At 58.1% G+C, this 13,886-nt stretch overlaps 1 long non-coding RNA gene across 1 annotated transcript; it reads left to right on the top strand.

Moving 5' to 3' along the window:
• The first annotated feature begins 7,208 nt into the window (after positions 1–7,208).
• Positions 7,209–9,998, top strand: LOC135975380 (uncharacterized). Its single transcript, XR_010592397.1, has 2 exons — positions 7,209–7,410; positions 8,547–9,998. It is a non-coding gene; the product is annotated as an uncharacterized LOC135975380 (long non-coding RNA).
• Positions 9,999–13,886: the final 3,888 nt, after the last annotated feature.

Below are 13,886 nucleotides of genomic sequence, written 5' to 3'. Positions count from 1 at the left end.
TTGGGGCCAGCCAACAGGATTGCTGAAGGAACTGTCCTGTGAGAACAGCCCGTGAGGGGGCCTGAGGGAAGACAGCCGATTGCCCTATGAAGGGCAGCAGGACGTTAGACGGGGATGGGGAGTTTGGGCAGAGGCTAAGGAAAGACTCCGAGATTAGGGGAGTTGCCCCAGTTCAGAGGATTGAGAGTAACCTGCTAGGGCAGGAGGGAGTCAGAAGGCTGAGGTCCAGCCAGGGGATGCCCAGGAGTGGTGAATGCTGCTCTGGGAAGGAGGGCTGGGGACTCCCTCCCTGAGGGGCGAGAGACACTGAGCTGGGCTTGGAGGGCCCCTGTGTTTGCCAGAGGACTGAATAAACTGCACCTGGGAACAGGGCCGGCTCTGGCTTTTTGGCCGCCCCAAGCAAAAAAAAAAAAAAAAACGGGGCGGCCAGAACGGCAAAGCAAAAAACAAAACAAAAAACAAACAAACAAACAAAAACCACCTGCGGCCCGGCCGGAGCGCGGGTGCAGGGGGACCGGCTGGGGGGGGCGGGAGAGAGAGAGAAGGGGGCGGCCAGGGCTACAGCAGGGGCGCTGCCACGCGGCCCCTCCCGCTGCGCCGCTCCTGCCGCCTGCCGCGAGGGCTCCGCTCCGGTCGGCGGGGAGGGAAGGAAGAGGACTGCCCTACAGGGCGCTCTGGTTCTCCGCACCGCCACCCCCTACAGGGCGGCCGGAGCGGAACAACAACAACAACAACAACAAAGCGGCCGTGCCGCCCTAGGATTGGGCAGAATGCCACCTCCAACCATCGGCCGCCCCAAGCACCAGCTTGCTCAGCTGGTGCCCGGAGCCGGCCCTGGGAAGGGGAGTGTTTTAAATAATGTGGGCTGGCCCCTTGTGAAGGGGCCCTGCTGAGGGGGAAACAGAGGGAGGGTGCTGCAGGATGGCCCCTGGCTAGGCCGGGGCGGGAGGGGGGGCAGCTGCCCCTGCTCCAAGCCCCAGGGAATACTCCCTGCAGAAGGGGACAAGTCCAGCCAAACTCGACCCCTGCCCTGGGTTGGGGAGCAATGGGGGGGGGGGGGTAGCTGCAGCTCATTATGCTCCAGCTAGTCTCTGCTTCCCATGGCCCACAGGTGGTCCGTGGGAAGCGGAGGGTAAGTTACAGGACACTAGGGGCTGCATCATCCTTCGACTAGCCCCGAATGTGGCGGGGGGGACGCTGGGCGGAATGAGCTGAGGATCGGGGCTTCTGTCTCACAATGGAGGACAATACAGGCAGTGAGCGGGTGATGGGAATCCGCTGGCAGGGGGAGGTTGGTGCGGGGGAAATGATCCCGAAAGACAAACTCAGGGAGGAGCACAGGGGGGGGGGCGGGAAGGAGTTGTGTGTCCCACACTGCCAGCAGAACCCCCACCCCATTAGGCAAGCTGGAGTGGCTGTAACTGAGGGTGAAATTCTCAGCACAGAGGAGATCACGCAGGGGGGACGATGGATAAGGAGTCTCTCTTCCAAGTGCAGGTAAATGCCCATTTTGTGGAAATCTTATGGTGTGTGTGGGGGGAGCGGTCCCTAAAACACTGCTAGAACGGGGGCCGGGTACAATACAGGCAGGCATTTCAGATTCCGGGGACTTGGGAAGGAGAGGCCAGGGAAAGAGGCAGTGACGTCTCCAGGCAGGAGATTGGGAGTGATTTATGGGCAGGAGAGGGAGATATTAGCTCCCTCCGGTGAGTTATTGGTCTCATTGTTCGCTAAAGGAATGGGGGTGAAGGCCAGCAATTCTCTGGGGCAGGAAGGAGAAATTGGGACCAGACCAGGAGAAATAAATAAGGCACTAAAATAACTCCAGTGCAGCGTGCACATGGCGCTTGATGGGGGGCTGTCCCCCCATGCCAATCTCTTACACCCAGGGAAGAACAGACTGGGGAGACTGCAGGGGTAGCAGGGTCAGCGCTTAGGGGCAGGGTCTTGGGTCCTTGATGACCAACCCTCTGGGCCAGTTAAAGGAGTGGTCCTATTTGCTGCTGAGACACTGAGTCGCTGACCTTGAGCAACAGCATTTCACCTCGTCGTGTCTCTGTTTCCCCATCTTTGTAACAGGGACAACGATACTCTCCTTTGTGGAAAAACAAACAAACAAACAAACAAACACACAAAAAAACCAGAAGAAACCCTTTGAGAGATCCTGTGATTTGTGACTGCTTGGCAAATTGGAACAGTTTCATGTGGCTGCCACCTTGTGCTTCAGAATCACTGTTTTATTAATTCTTTAACATGTATGATTACAAAGAAATCCTTCAAAATGTGAACCAAATATAAACCAGTGCAGTAGTGTCTGCTTGAGTCTGCAACCAGCCTGAAACAACAGCTCTGAAAGGTGTGGGAAAACGCTCCCTATCATCTCAATGGCTGGGTGTAGGCTCCGCTGGCTAACTGTGACCATTTAAATATTGTTAATTATTTCACTGCGATCAAAGCACCCAAGAAAGAAGACAGAGAATCTTGTTATCAAGAGCTGCATCTTCTGCGGGTAGCAACTCTTTGGGTGTCACAAGTGGGTAGGAGCTTGGTTTGTGGGCGGAGAGAGGAAGCGTGACACTACTTATTTTTGTCCCGTTTGCTCCCTGCCTTAAGTACTTGGCGCTATCAGAGTTGGTGGAGGCCCTACAGTCCGCTTCCTGGCATTTCTGTTTGGATGTAACATGGTAACTTTTGAATGTCACATCCTGTCAATTCCAAAATCTCAGGGAATGTTCTAGGCACCAATGGGCAAAGCCCTGTAGATTTTGGTGAACATCGGAAAAGTGGAAGGGGGAAAAGGGGGACCCACGCAGCCCTTTGCATCTGGCTAGCAGACCCAGCAGCTTCAACCACCTCTGGAATTCTTTCCAGATCAAAGAACAGGTCCGTGGTGGCCATTAGCACCCTTCAGCACAGCACCACCCCATCTCAGCACGGTGCATCCTCCCAACAGCGTTTAGCATGGTGACCCCCTGACTGACTTCTCTCTCAGACAGAAAAGAAAGGAGAATGGGGGTGGCACATAGAGTTCTCGCCCTTCTCCCTCCCAAGCCAGCACCCAGACCCATGGGGGAGAATTGGAGGGGAGCACACAGCACAAAGGGAAGGAGATGGGCACACAGAACCCCTGCCATGGGGGATATGCTGGGGGCACACAGAGCTTCTGGCCCATGGTAGAGGGGGAGCCCCTGGCATAGGGGGTGGATGGGAAATGGAGGACCCTGGTATGGAGGAGGGAAAATGGGGGACACACAGAGCCCCTACCGTGAGGGAGGGTGTGTGTGTGTAGTGGGGGACGGTTTGCGGGAGTCCCAGAAACAGAGGGGCATGGGAGGGGGGTACACAAGGAGCCCGGGACGGGGACAGGTGGCAGGGAATGGAGGGAGACAAGGAGCCCCTGCTGTATGCAAGGAGCTCGGCCTGCAGAAGCAACAAAGTGTGTGACCTGCTAGTTATTAAAGAGCACCAGACCTACTCTAGCCCTCCTCCCCCCGAAATACTCAGGGGGGGGTTGTATCCAGAGCATTAACCTGAGTGGGGGAGGAGGAGAGAGAAATGGGGCCAGCAAGCGTGCGCCGTGCAAAGGGAAGGAGGGGGGCAGAGGCTGCGAAGGAAAAGAAGGGGGGCCAGCCGGCTAGCCAAGCCCAGAGGTGCGTGTGAGCGCCAAGGCAGCCTGCTCTCCTAGCGTGTGCAGGTGGAGGCTGCCCGTGTCGCCTGGCTTGGGCAGGGCCTCTGCTCCTGGGTCTTGGAGCGGGCCCAGTGCAGGAAGAGGCTGTTTCGCTGGACAGCAGGATACACAAGGCCACTCTGTCTCTGCCCTGGGAGTTTCCACATTAACCACATACTGTTTGCATTTGAGCATTTTCCCCTCTACAGGCCTGCTGCTGCCGGGGGGTTATTTCCTGCCCTTTTCGCTCTCCCCCCACCCCCCACCTTCCCCGGCTTGCAGAAGCCTGTCTGCTTCCTCTCTTACGCCCCGGGGGCTTTCCATGCTGCCAGAAAATAAATCTCAAGCTATTTTTAACAGAGGGGAAAATGCGAAGGTCTCCTGCAGCCTGGGTCTGCTGTGCTGATAACTGCAGCCAGGCTCCCCTGGTGAGATGAAGGAGGGAGAGGAATTCACAGGGAAGGATGTGGGAGGCAGGCAGGCCGGGCATGCTGCAAACTGAGCTTTAATCTCTCTGCCTTTGGGCAGGATATTCAGGGGAGGGGCAAGGCAGGAGGGCACAGAGGGTTTCTCACGCTCAGATGGGGGCCGGAGGCGTGTGGGGCTGTTGAAATGAGAGCCCTGGGGGATGGGGAGATGAAAGGGAGACGGGAGCAAGGGGAGGCTGGGGCAATGCCAGTTGCGGGGGGGTGGGTGGGGGACAATTCTTTGGAGAGCTCCAGTTACACCGAGGCAAACATGCAAAAGGCCTCTGAGGAATTTGCCCAGAGCATTAACCCGTTTGCATCCGCAGGCGTGGAGCGCACCGGTCTCCCTGCCTGGCTCATCGGGCCCCCTTGCACGGCCACAGCACGAGGGCCTCCGGGGCGGATGAGTTGGAACCCAGCCCCAGCATCCAAACAGCCCAGAGCGCTGAGCCGGACCCATGATCCCGGGGTCAAGCGTGGGGCCTGCACTTCTGGTGTGCAAAGCCCCAAGCTCAGGGGGGACGGGGGGGAGTTGCGTCCAGGTGATGCTAATCCTACATCCCCCCGCTCAGCTCTCCACAGCGGCGATGGCCGTGGCACAAGTGAGGCCGTTTTCCTGCTGGATGACGGCGACGGAGAAGCCCCCAGCAAGACACCAGGCTCAGTCCCCGTGATGCCACCTCCGGCCCTGCCCCTTATGGCCCCTTGCTATTTTTGGCTGCCGTCAGAAGCTGAGCACCGTTGAGAGCAGGCTGGGCGCGGGGTGCGGCAGGGCCCAGTGTGCTCAGGTCTGTCTGGCGCATGGGTTAGCAGCTCCTGCTGCCCAGGCACATCAAAGCAGCCCAGGGCCCCTTCTGCCTTTGTGGTCGCTTGGCTAGTTCCTCTGCAGGGAGCTGGGGCGGGCGCCTCGTGAGCGCCAGTCTGCACACAGGCAGCTGCAAGCGGTGCTCCCTCCTGGGCCCTGACTTACAGGCGAGGGGCCCCAGCTCATCCAGGAGTCCCACCCTGGATGGGGCTTGAATCCCGCTCAGTGGGGAACAAAGTGGGGGAAGGCCTCTTGTGCTAGAGGAAATTTACCCAGCCCCCCTGAGGCTGCTTCCTTGGGGCCTGATTCTGTAGCCCATGTTCACTCTGCGTGGTGCTTGGAATTAGATGGGACTGTTCCCACCTAGCAGGGCCAAGCCTTGGTCAGAGCCAGCATGGCCTAGTGGAGTGGGTGCCAAGCAGGCAGGATCCCAGCTCCGAGCACCCATGGCAGAGTCACCTCTGTGTCTCAAAGACTAACAGATTTATTTGGGCATAAGCTTTCGTGAGTAAAAACCTCACTTCTTCGGATGCATAGGAAGAAGTGAGGTTTTTACTCACGAAAGCTTATGCCCAAATAAATCTGTTAGTCTTTAAGGTGCCACCAGACTCCTTGTTGTTTTTGTAGATACAGACTAACACGGCTACCCCCTGATACTTGACACTCTGTGTCTCGTCTCCCTGCTCTGTGTGTCATGGTGCTGGGATCCCGGGGGATGGGTGGAGTTAATGCATGGTGCTGTTCATTATCTGCGATGCTGCCCCTCCTGAACCAGACTCCAGCAAACCAACCACAGGGGTCAGGGGGAGGGAGGGAGTTACCATGGCTACCACAGCGATGAACTCTCTGGAAATACCCAGTATAGAAAACTCCAGGTTCCTCTGAATCCTGCCCTCCTCTCCATGGGAAAAGCAGAGGGCCCCCCCCAAGCAACAGCCCCCCCCAACATCGGTGCAGAGCCCTGGGATCTGCCGGAGCTGAGAAGTTGCCAACTCCCCTCCCATGGGTGCCCAACCTGAGGCTACAACTGGAGCCACCTTAAAATGTTTTCTGCTGGCAGAGGCTGGGGGCTCTGCAGCCCTAAGTATTCCCTGCAAGGGGGGTGGGAGGAGGCTGCTCTTCCCCAGGCACAGAGGGCAGCTTCTGGGGGCAGCCTATGGTGTCCCAAAGGGGTCACGGTGCTGGAGAGATGGCTGTCCGTGGGGGCCTGGAGAGATCCAGGCATACAGGGTCCACCCAGCCTCCATTGTTCTTGGGGGGCGCTGCCAGCAATGAGTGGACCATGGGTCCCACTCCTCTCTCCTGCCGCCCCCATCTAAATATCACATCTCAGCACCCACAGCGTGTAGCTGCTGACAGAGCTTGCGAATGCTGCTTTCCTGGTCTTCAGTCAGTTGCCTTCAATATATTTGTATCACAGCCACGCTTCGCCTGTCCCCAGGTGGCTCTGAGAGCTGTGGAGACATGGTACAGCACCTCCCAACACCCCAGGGAGGTGGGTGAGGTCATTCTGGCCACCACTGAAATGCACCCATGTCTGGGGTGGCACAGACCAACTGTTTAACAGTACATCAATACTGTATCCATTTGAGGGTTTAGGGCGGGAGGTGATTGTCTGAACAATGTACGTGTCCCTGGCCATGCACAGGGCACTCGGTCAGTTTCTCCTGACACAGGGATCATCACGTGTCTGTCCCCTGCGGTTAACTAGAGAAGGGGCTGAACCTAGCCCCGGATCCCAACCCATTCCTTCCCCCATCTCGGTGGGGAGCGAGAGTTCAGTCTGCAAGTCTGGCTCAGAGCTTCAGTGGGCCAAATCAAGCCAACCCCAGATCCACCCCCACCCCCCCAGTTTTGGGAGGCTCCCAGTCCAGCTCTGGCTGCGAGAGAGAGAGTGAGACTTAGGCCCCTTTCTGGCTCTGATGCTGGCAGGTGGATCAGGTGCCGAGAGCCCGCAGGTCACGCCCATGGCTGGGATATGTGGGCGCAGCTCACAGCAAAGCCCTTAGGAGCTGCCCCCACTTATGCCACAGCTGAAGCTGTTCTGGGCCGTCTGCTCTTCTGTGCTGGGGCTGGATCTGGGATGGGCTGCAGAATGTAGCCTGGCCAGAGCTTGCAAATCCCCCCCCCTCCGCCCCCATAAATAGCCTCCCACTTCTGCAATTCCTCTGCCCCCTCCTCCAGAAACCACAAGGAGGAAGACGATAAGGGTGGGGTCAGCTTGGCTTCCATGGGCGGGGATGGCTTTGAACACAGATAATGCTTGAGGCAGACCCCTCCCCACCCTCCAGCCCCAGGCGCTGTGTGGGGCGGCAGGATGGATTGGGGGGGGAGGGGTGCTGAGTGGGATGGCCACAGTAGCCCCCAGCTTAAACTAGAGAACAGAGAGTACTTGTGAGAGGAGCTGGGGAGGAAGCCTTGAATGGGGTCTCCTGGGGTCAGGGCTGGGACAGTTGCTGTTTTTAATCTGGGTAAGTGACTTAGAAAGAGGCGGCAAACTAGACCAGCTGGATGATGCCAAGGCTGGGGAAAGGGGAGCCCTGGCTGTGGGCGTGGCTGGGGCCTGGATCCTCCGGCGGTGGGAGGAGGTGACAGATAAAATGGGAGCGGGATGATCCCTCTAGGAGCCTGTCTGTTCCGGCTTGATACCGCAGGGGCCATGGGAACCGGAGACTCCTTGCACCTCTTTATTTCAGAGCAGGAATTGTGAGCACTGGTGATCAGCCTTTGTGGGGGGGGGCGGGGGAGGGATTCAGTATGGGCATGGGATGTTCCTAGGGGTACAACACAGGAATGACCTTGGACAAGTCACCGTCCCTCTCAAGGGGCCTCAGCTCGCCATCTGTACCACAGGGACAGAGCTACTTCACCCACAGGGAACGGCGGGAGGACCCATCTGCGATGCCTGGGAGGCTCAGGGTCCCGAGAGCGGGCTGGATTTTGTCCTGGTCCCCGCAGAGCTGGGGCTGGCAGCATTGCCTGGGATCTCTAGCTCTGACACCCGGTGCCTGACCCATGGGCTGGCTCCTTCCCAGGATTTTCCCTAGCACCGAGTCCCCTCGGGGGGTGAGGCCATCTGGTGAGCTGCCTACCCTCCCAGCATCCCAGACACCCTGGGATTTGCAAGCACACATCATCCCTGTGGCAGCTACTGTCACTACCCGCTCCTCCCCTCCCTCTCAGAACCAACCCCGCCCCCCCCTTTCCACTCACTAGCAGCCCCCCTTCCCCAAAGCCAATTATCATCTGGCCCCTCAGTCCATTCCCTCCCCAGGCCAAATCAATTCTCCCCATTCCCCCCATTTAAAAAAAAATTATTCCTTGCACACTCACAATCAGCATGCCCACACTCCTATCCCCCCATAACCAGCCACTCCTCCCAGATACATCAACCTGAACTTCCTCTCCACCTTCAAAACCTGCCCCCGCCTGACATTCCGGTCTCTTCTCTCCCGCAGCAGAGGGGGTGCTCACAATTCCCTCATCGCACACTGGTGGCCCTTGGCAAGGGCAAGGAGCCCTCACTCATTTACTGACTTAGAAATATCTGGGGATTGTATTTTTTAAAAAACCTCTTTCCTTCTTTTCTCCCACTTCTGGGCTGCAGCCCCCTGAGGTGGAGACCAGCCCCTGCTAGGAGATGGCAGCTGACAGCACTGTGGGGGAGGAGATCTGCCGCCCACCAGCAGGGGATCCTGGCCCTGTCAAGGCTGAGAGATGGCTGCTTTCCCAGGTCTGGAGGTGGACACTGGCAGCGGCTGCTACAGCTGGCAGGTCCCTATGTGTACGGTGAGAAGAAGGACTGGAGGCTCCTCAGAGTGGAGAACTAAAGAGGGTGGGGCTCTGCCATGCTCTGGCCACAAAATAAGCTGTTTTCCCATGACTCCAGGAGCTGGGGCTTTGAGGAAAACACTTTTTTTTTGCAAGACTTATAATAAAATCAGTAGAATTGCCAGCACTGCTAGAGAGGTAAAGAAACAGCTCTCTCTTCCTGACACTCGCCCCACAATACCTCCCCTTTGTTATCATTGACACCTGACACTGCCCTTTGTCTTTCATGATATTCTTCTGGGGAGCATTTGGGCCATTCTAGTTCTTCTGGAAGATGCTGCACAAAGTCAAGGGCTGTGGTACGGTTCAGTTGCTGCCACTGTGACTCAGGTCAGTGCAGGAAGAAAGGGGAAGAATAGACGGGGAATGTTACAAAGAAAAGCTGTTTCCAAGCATTGACTGGGGTGGGGGGAGCAGAAAACTGGAATTGGTGGAAACATCTCTAGTCTAATACAGTTTCAACTGCTGGCCCGGCCGTGGCTCCCTACCTCCCCAGGGCAGAGCGCCACTTTCCTCTAGAGAGCCAGCACTTGCGATCAATTCATCCTCATGGGCTGGGGAAAGAGGAGCCGTGCTGCTCTGCCCCTATTACTAATTTTTCACTGCAGGTTCTTTTGCCTCTGGCCTGGGAATCTCTCGGGACAACGAAGGTCTGGTTTGTGGCTCACCTTTCACCAACCCCGGCTGGATTTCAGGGCTGGCCCACCCCCACTGCTCTGACATTGAGTCACCCTTTAGGTGATGCTCTCAACAGAGAGTGACCATCTGGCTCCCGGCCTCTCCTATGTCAAGCCAACGGGCTGCAGCCGCTTCTACTGTTTGTCCAATGCCAAAGGTTTCTGGGTGAGCTACGCTTTGAATTGACACCTCCTGGTGATCCCTTCTTTAATCCTATCCTTCACGGCTCTTTCTGTTCCGGTGATACAGAAAGTCACGGCTGCCCTGCAGGTGACTTGGGATTATTAGTGGTGATGGTGATGCTTTGTACTTAGCCCAGTACCCTCCAAGGAGTTTTGCGGGCCAGAACTCTCCTCCCACCTCCCAGAGGATGGTGAGAATCACTCTGATCATGTCAAAGATGGAAGAACTGAAGCCCAGAGAGACTCTCCCTGCCTGAGGTCCCTTTGGGGCCAGGATTGGCCTGGGTTTCTGAACCCCTTCCTGGGTGTTTGTAGCCTTGGGGAACTGGCTCCTTTTGGGGACTCCTTTCAAAGCCAGAACACAGGGACTGGTTCAGGCATGTTATTAGCTGCTGTGAGAAAGAGGAAGCTGTTTCCCAGACACTCACTGGGGTAGTATTCCCCCCACCCACCTGAGCCATCCTTCTGACATTGTCGGAAAGGACCTGGGCAGGGCCGCCCAGAGGATTCAGGGGGCCTGGGGCAAAGCAATTTCGGGGGCCCCTTCCATACAAAAAAGTTGCAATACTCTAGTAACATGTATTTGGAAATGTAAAAAATAACCAGTGAAATACATTCAAAAATTAATTTGTAATAATTTGAAAATACACAAAATACATTATTGAAAAACATTAAATGCTTTAATGGTATGTATACATTTGCAATTACATAATGGGCTGTCGCTGGGTGATGGTGATGGTTGGTGCCAATGGGCTGTCGCTGCCTCGGGGTGGCGCTGCTGTTGCCCAGGGGTGGGTGGGGAGCTGGGCTCTGGGTTGGGGGGTGCCTGGCTCACAGGGGCTGGGCTCAGGGCTGTGGCGGGGGGGAGGTAAGGGGGTGCCTGGCTCAGAGGGGATGAGCTCGGAGCTGGGGGTCAGGGCTGTGGGGGGATGGGGTCAGGGGGGTGCTCGGCTCAGAGGGGCTGGGCTCGGAGCTGGGGGTCAGGGCTGTGGGGGGGAAGGGGTGTCCGGCTCAGAGGGGCTGGGCTCGGAGCTGGGGGTCAGGACTGTGGGGGGATGGGGTCAGGGGGGTGCCCGGCTCAGAGGGGCTGGGCTCGGAGCTAGGGGTCAGGGCTGTGGGGGGGAAGGGGTGTCTGGCTCAGAGGGGCTTACCATGCTGCTTACTCCCACCTCCCCCCTCTCCCGGAGCCTCAGCGCGCCGCGTCCAGGAGCGGCCCTGGCCAGCGCTGCAGCGGTGTGGTGGCTCCACGGGACCTGAGCTCCCGCTGCTCAGCCCGGAGCTCGGAGCCCCGCCCCCTTACCACGCGGCTCTGAGCGGGAGGAGCTCAGGCCCCGCCCGAACCATGCGGCTGCAGCGCTGTCCAGGGCCACTCCTGGATGCGGCGTGCTGAGGCGCCGGGGGATGGGGGAAGGTGGAGGTGGAGGCGAAACTTCCACCTTGTGCCCCACTCTCCCTGAGCCCTGTGGCAGCTCTCCACCCCACCCTCCTCCCTGAGGCGCCCCCCCCCCGCAGCAGATCCCCCCATCCGCCCTGAGGCGACCCCCTCCCGCAGCAGCTGCCCCCAGCCAGGGAAGCCGTGTGGCAGCTCCCCGTCCCAGCTCACCTCTGCTCCGCCTCCTCCCCGAGCACGCTGCCACCGCTCCACTTCTCCCGCCTCCCAGGCTTGCGGCGCCAATCAGCTGTTTGGCACCGCAAGCCTGGGAGGGAGAGAAGCAAAGCGGGGCGGCGTGCTCAGGGGAGGAGGCGGAGCAGAGGTGAGCTGGGGTGGGGAGTTCCCCTGCGTGCCACCCCCACCTCTTACTTGCTGCAGGTGGCCCTCCCCGTGCCCCCCTGCCCCAGCTCCCTCCGCCTAAATGCTGACGACGACCGGAGCGGCCGAAGATCCGGCCGCTGCGGTCGCCGCCGAAGGACCTGAAATGCCGCCCCCCAAATGCTAGTGCCCTAGGCGACCGCCTAGGTCGCCTAATGGGTTGCACCGGCCCTGCCTGCACCCCAACTCCGCAGTGAGACGTGACTCTCAGCCAGCCAGTAAAACAGGTTTATTAGTCGACAGGGAACACCGCGTAGAACAGAACTTGTTAACACAGAAATCAGTGACTTTCCGCCAAGTCCATCTTGGGGAGTCCTGGGCCAGAAGCCCTGGACTTCCCCTCTTCCAGTCCCCACAAGCAGACTGCCAGCTTCCAGCCACCTGACCTCCGACATCCCCGTTGCTCTTCCTCCTTGTCTGTGTGTCCCTTCCTGGGCAAAGAGTCACCTGGTTGTCACCTGGTTGCATCCCCCTCCTGGGTCTCAGGTTACGAAGGGCACCGGCCATAGCATATGTGCAGACAGCTGGAGCAGCCTCACCTGCCCCAGAGGTCTCAGCCAAAGTCACATACCCCTCTTCCCCCCACCGAGGCATTGGTGCAGCACACAGGGAAACTGAGGCACACGCCGTATTCATGCAAAACAGTAAAACTCACATAGGCTCAACAGTAAGACTCACATACAACGTAACAAGAGAAAATCCCCACTTCGTCTCATAAGATAAAACCCCACTGTCCTTCAGGCTGGCGGTTCCTGTGGGGGACTGTTCTGAGTGTGTGTGGGATGTGTGTGTGTGCAGGGGGGATTTTTTTATCAAAGTGAAATGTTGATTGATGACCTAGCAAGATGGGATCTGGCTGTTTTCATTCTTTGGTTACTCTTTGCATCACTGTAGATCCCAACAGCCCCAGTCAGCGTGCTGGACTCTGTGCCAACAGCCCAGGCCCCAAAGGGCTTCCAATCTACTATAAGAGGAGATGTGACATAGACTCAGGGGAAGGTGACACTGACAAGAACATTCACAAGACAGGCCACCTCTGGATGTGATCCAAATGCCACTGGCAGCAATTGGACTAGGAGGAGAGGGTGCTGGCTTCCTGGACCTGTGTGGGGAGGGTGTTCCATGAACACGGGACAGCATGGAGGAAAAGTGCCTGGTGGAGAAGCAGCTGGATGTAATTGCATCACCTTGGGCCCCGCCTACGGCCCTGCTCCTGCGCTGAGTGCCTCGTGAGCAGAGAGTTTGCCCAGGCCAAGCTCAGTGCAGCGATGGGGCCTGGTTCTGCCTGCATCTGGGCTTTTAGCACTGCCCGGGAGCTGTGGGGGAAAAGACCCTCCTGCTGTGAGAGGCTGAGGGACGTCAGTCTAGCCCCAGAGACGTTCTCCAGCTATTGGGGGTGGGGAGGAAGCCTGAGGCTACACATGTCCCCGCAAAGCTGCCATAGGGAGCTGGGTTGGGGAAGGAGCATGTGCCCTTTATTGGCGTGGGAGGGAGGGGGGCAGAGCACACTTTTCTCCCCCAGCCGCTGCAAAAAGAAACTGAGGAAAGCGCCATGGTCCTGCCTCCCATGGCGTGTGGCCACCTGGGCCCCGGCGGAAGGAGCAGCGTGACTGAGCGTGTTCCCATAACCTACCACCTCTCTACTTTCATCAGCCTGCTCTGCTCCAGCAACCCAAACCCTGCCCTTCCTCCCGGCCTGCAGGAGCCTGAACTGTCAAAGGGGAAATGGCCTGTGAGTCATTGTGTCTGCTGCCAAGGAGCAGGGGTTTGCCTTGCTTGTGTCTGAGGCCAGCTCTGCTGGGTTGGAGAATGTAGGGCCGAGCCCTGGACTTAAGCTCAGATCCCGCATCCTTTGTTTGTCTGAGCTCGGCCCACATACCGGGGCTCTCCCAAGCTGCAGACACCCCACCATTGACTCAAAATACAACCCAGGAGAGTAAAACCAGAACAGCAGAAACTCCCACCCCCGTCCACCCCAGTCAGCCAATCAGCCAGGGAAACACTGCAGCACAAACTCTCCCGACCCCTTGGGTTTCCACCAAGGTACGTCCACACTGGAGCTGGAGGTGGGATTTCCATATCTGCGCTAGCGCCGATTCAAAGCGTGCACTACAAAGAGCAGTGCAGGTGGCGGGAGGGGCGAGTTGCCCAGCGCACAATCCCGTCTGAAGCCCTCCACCGCCGGTGTAGACATTCCCCGAGCACGCTCAGCCCCCGCCCCAACGACACTGGTTCACAACGGTGAGCGCTGAAGGGCAGCAGGTTCCATCTCCGCAGGATCAAGGGAGGGGAAGTGAATGCCAAAGTCAAGGTGCCTGGAGAACCCTCTGCCGTCAGCCCCCTCTCCCTGGAAGTTCCAGCGTGAGTGCCTCTGCTGACCTCAAACAGTGCTAGATGGGGTGATGGGGGACATGGTCTCGCAGGCAGGATGGCCCCAGGCCACTTA

The sequence above is a fragment of the Chrysemys picta genome, chromosome 13, assembly GCF_011386835.1.
Source record: "Chrysemys picta bellii isolate R12L10 chromosome 13, ASM1138683v2, whole genome shotgun sequence".
Taxonomy (NCBI): Eukaryota; Metazoa; Chordata; order Testudines; family Emydidae; genus Chrysemys; species Chrysemys picta.
The sequence above is the reverse complement of the archived record's forward strand: the minus strand, read 5'-3'. Positions and strand labels throughout refer to the sequence as shown.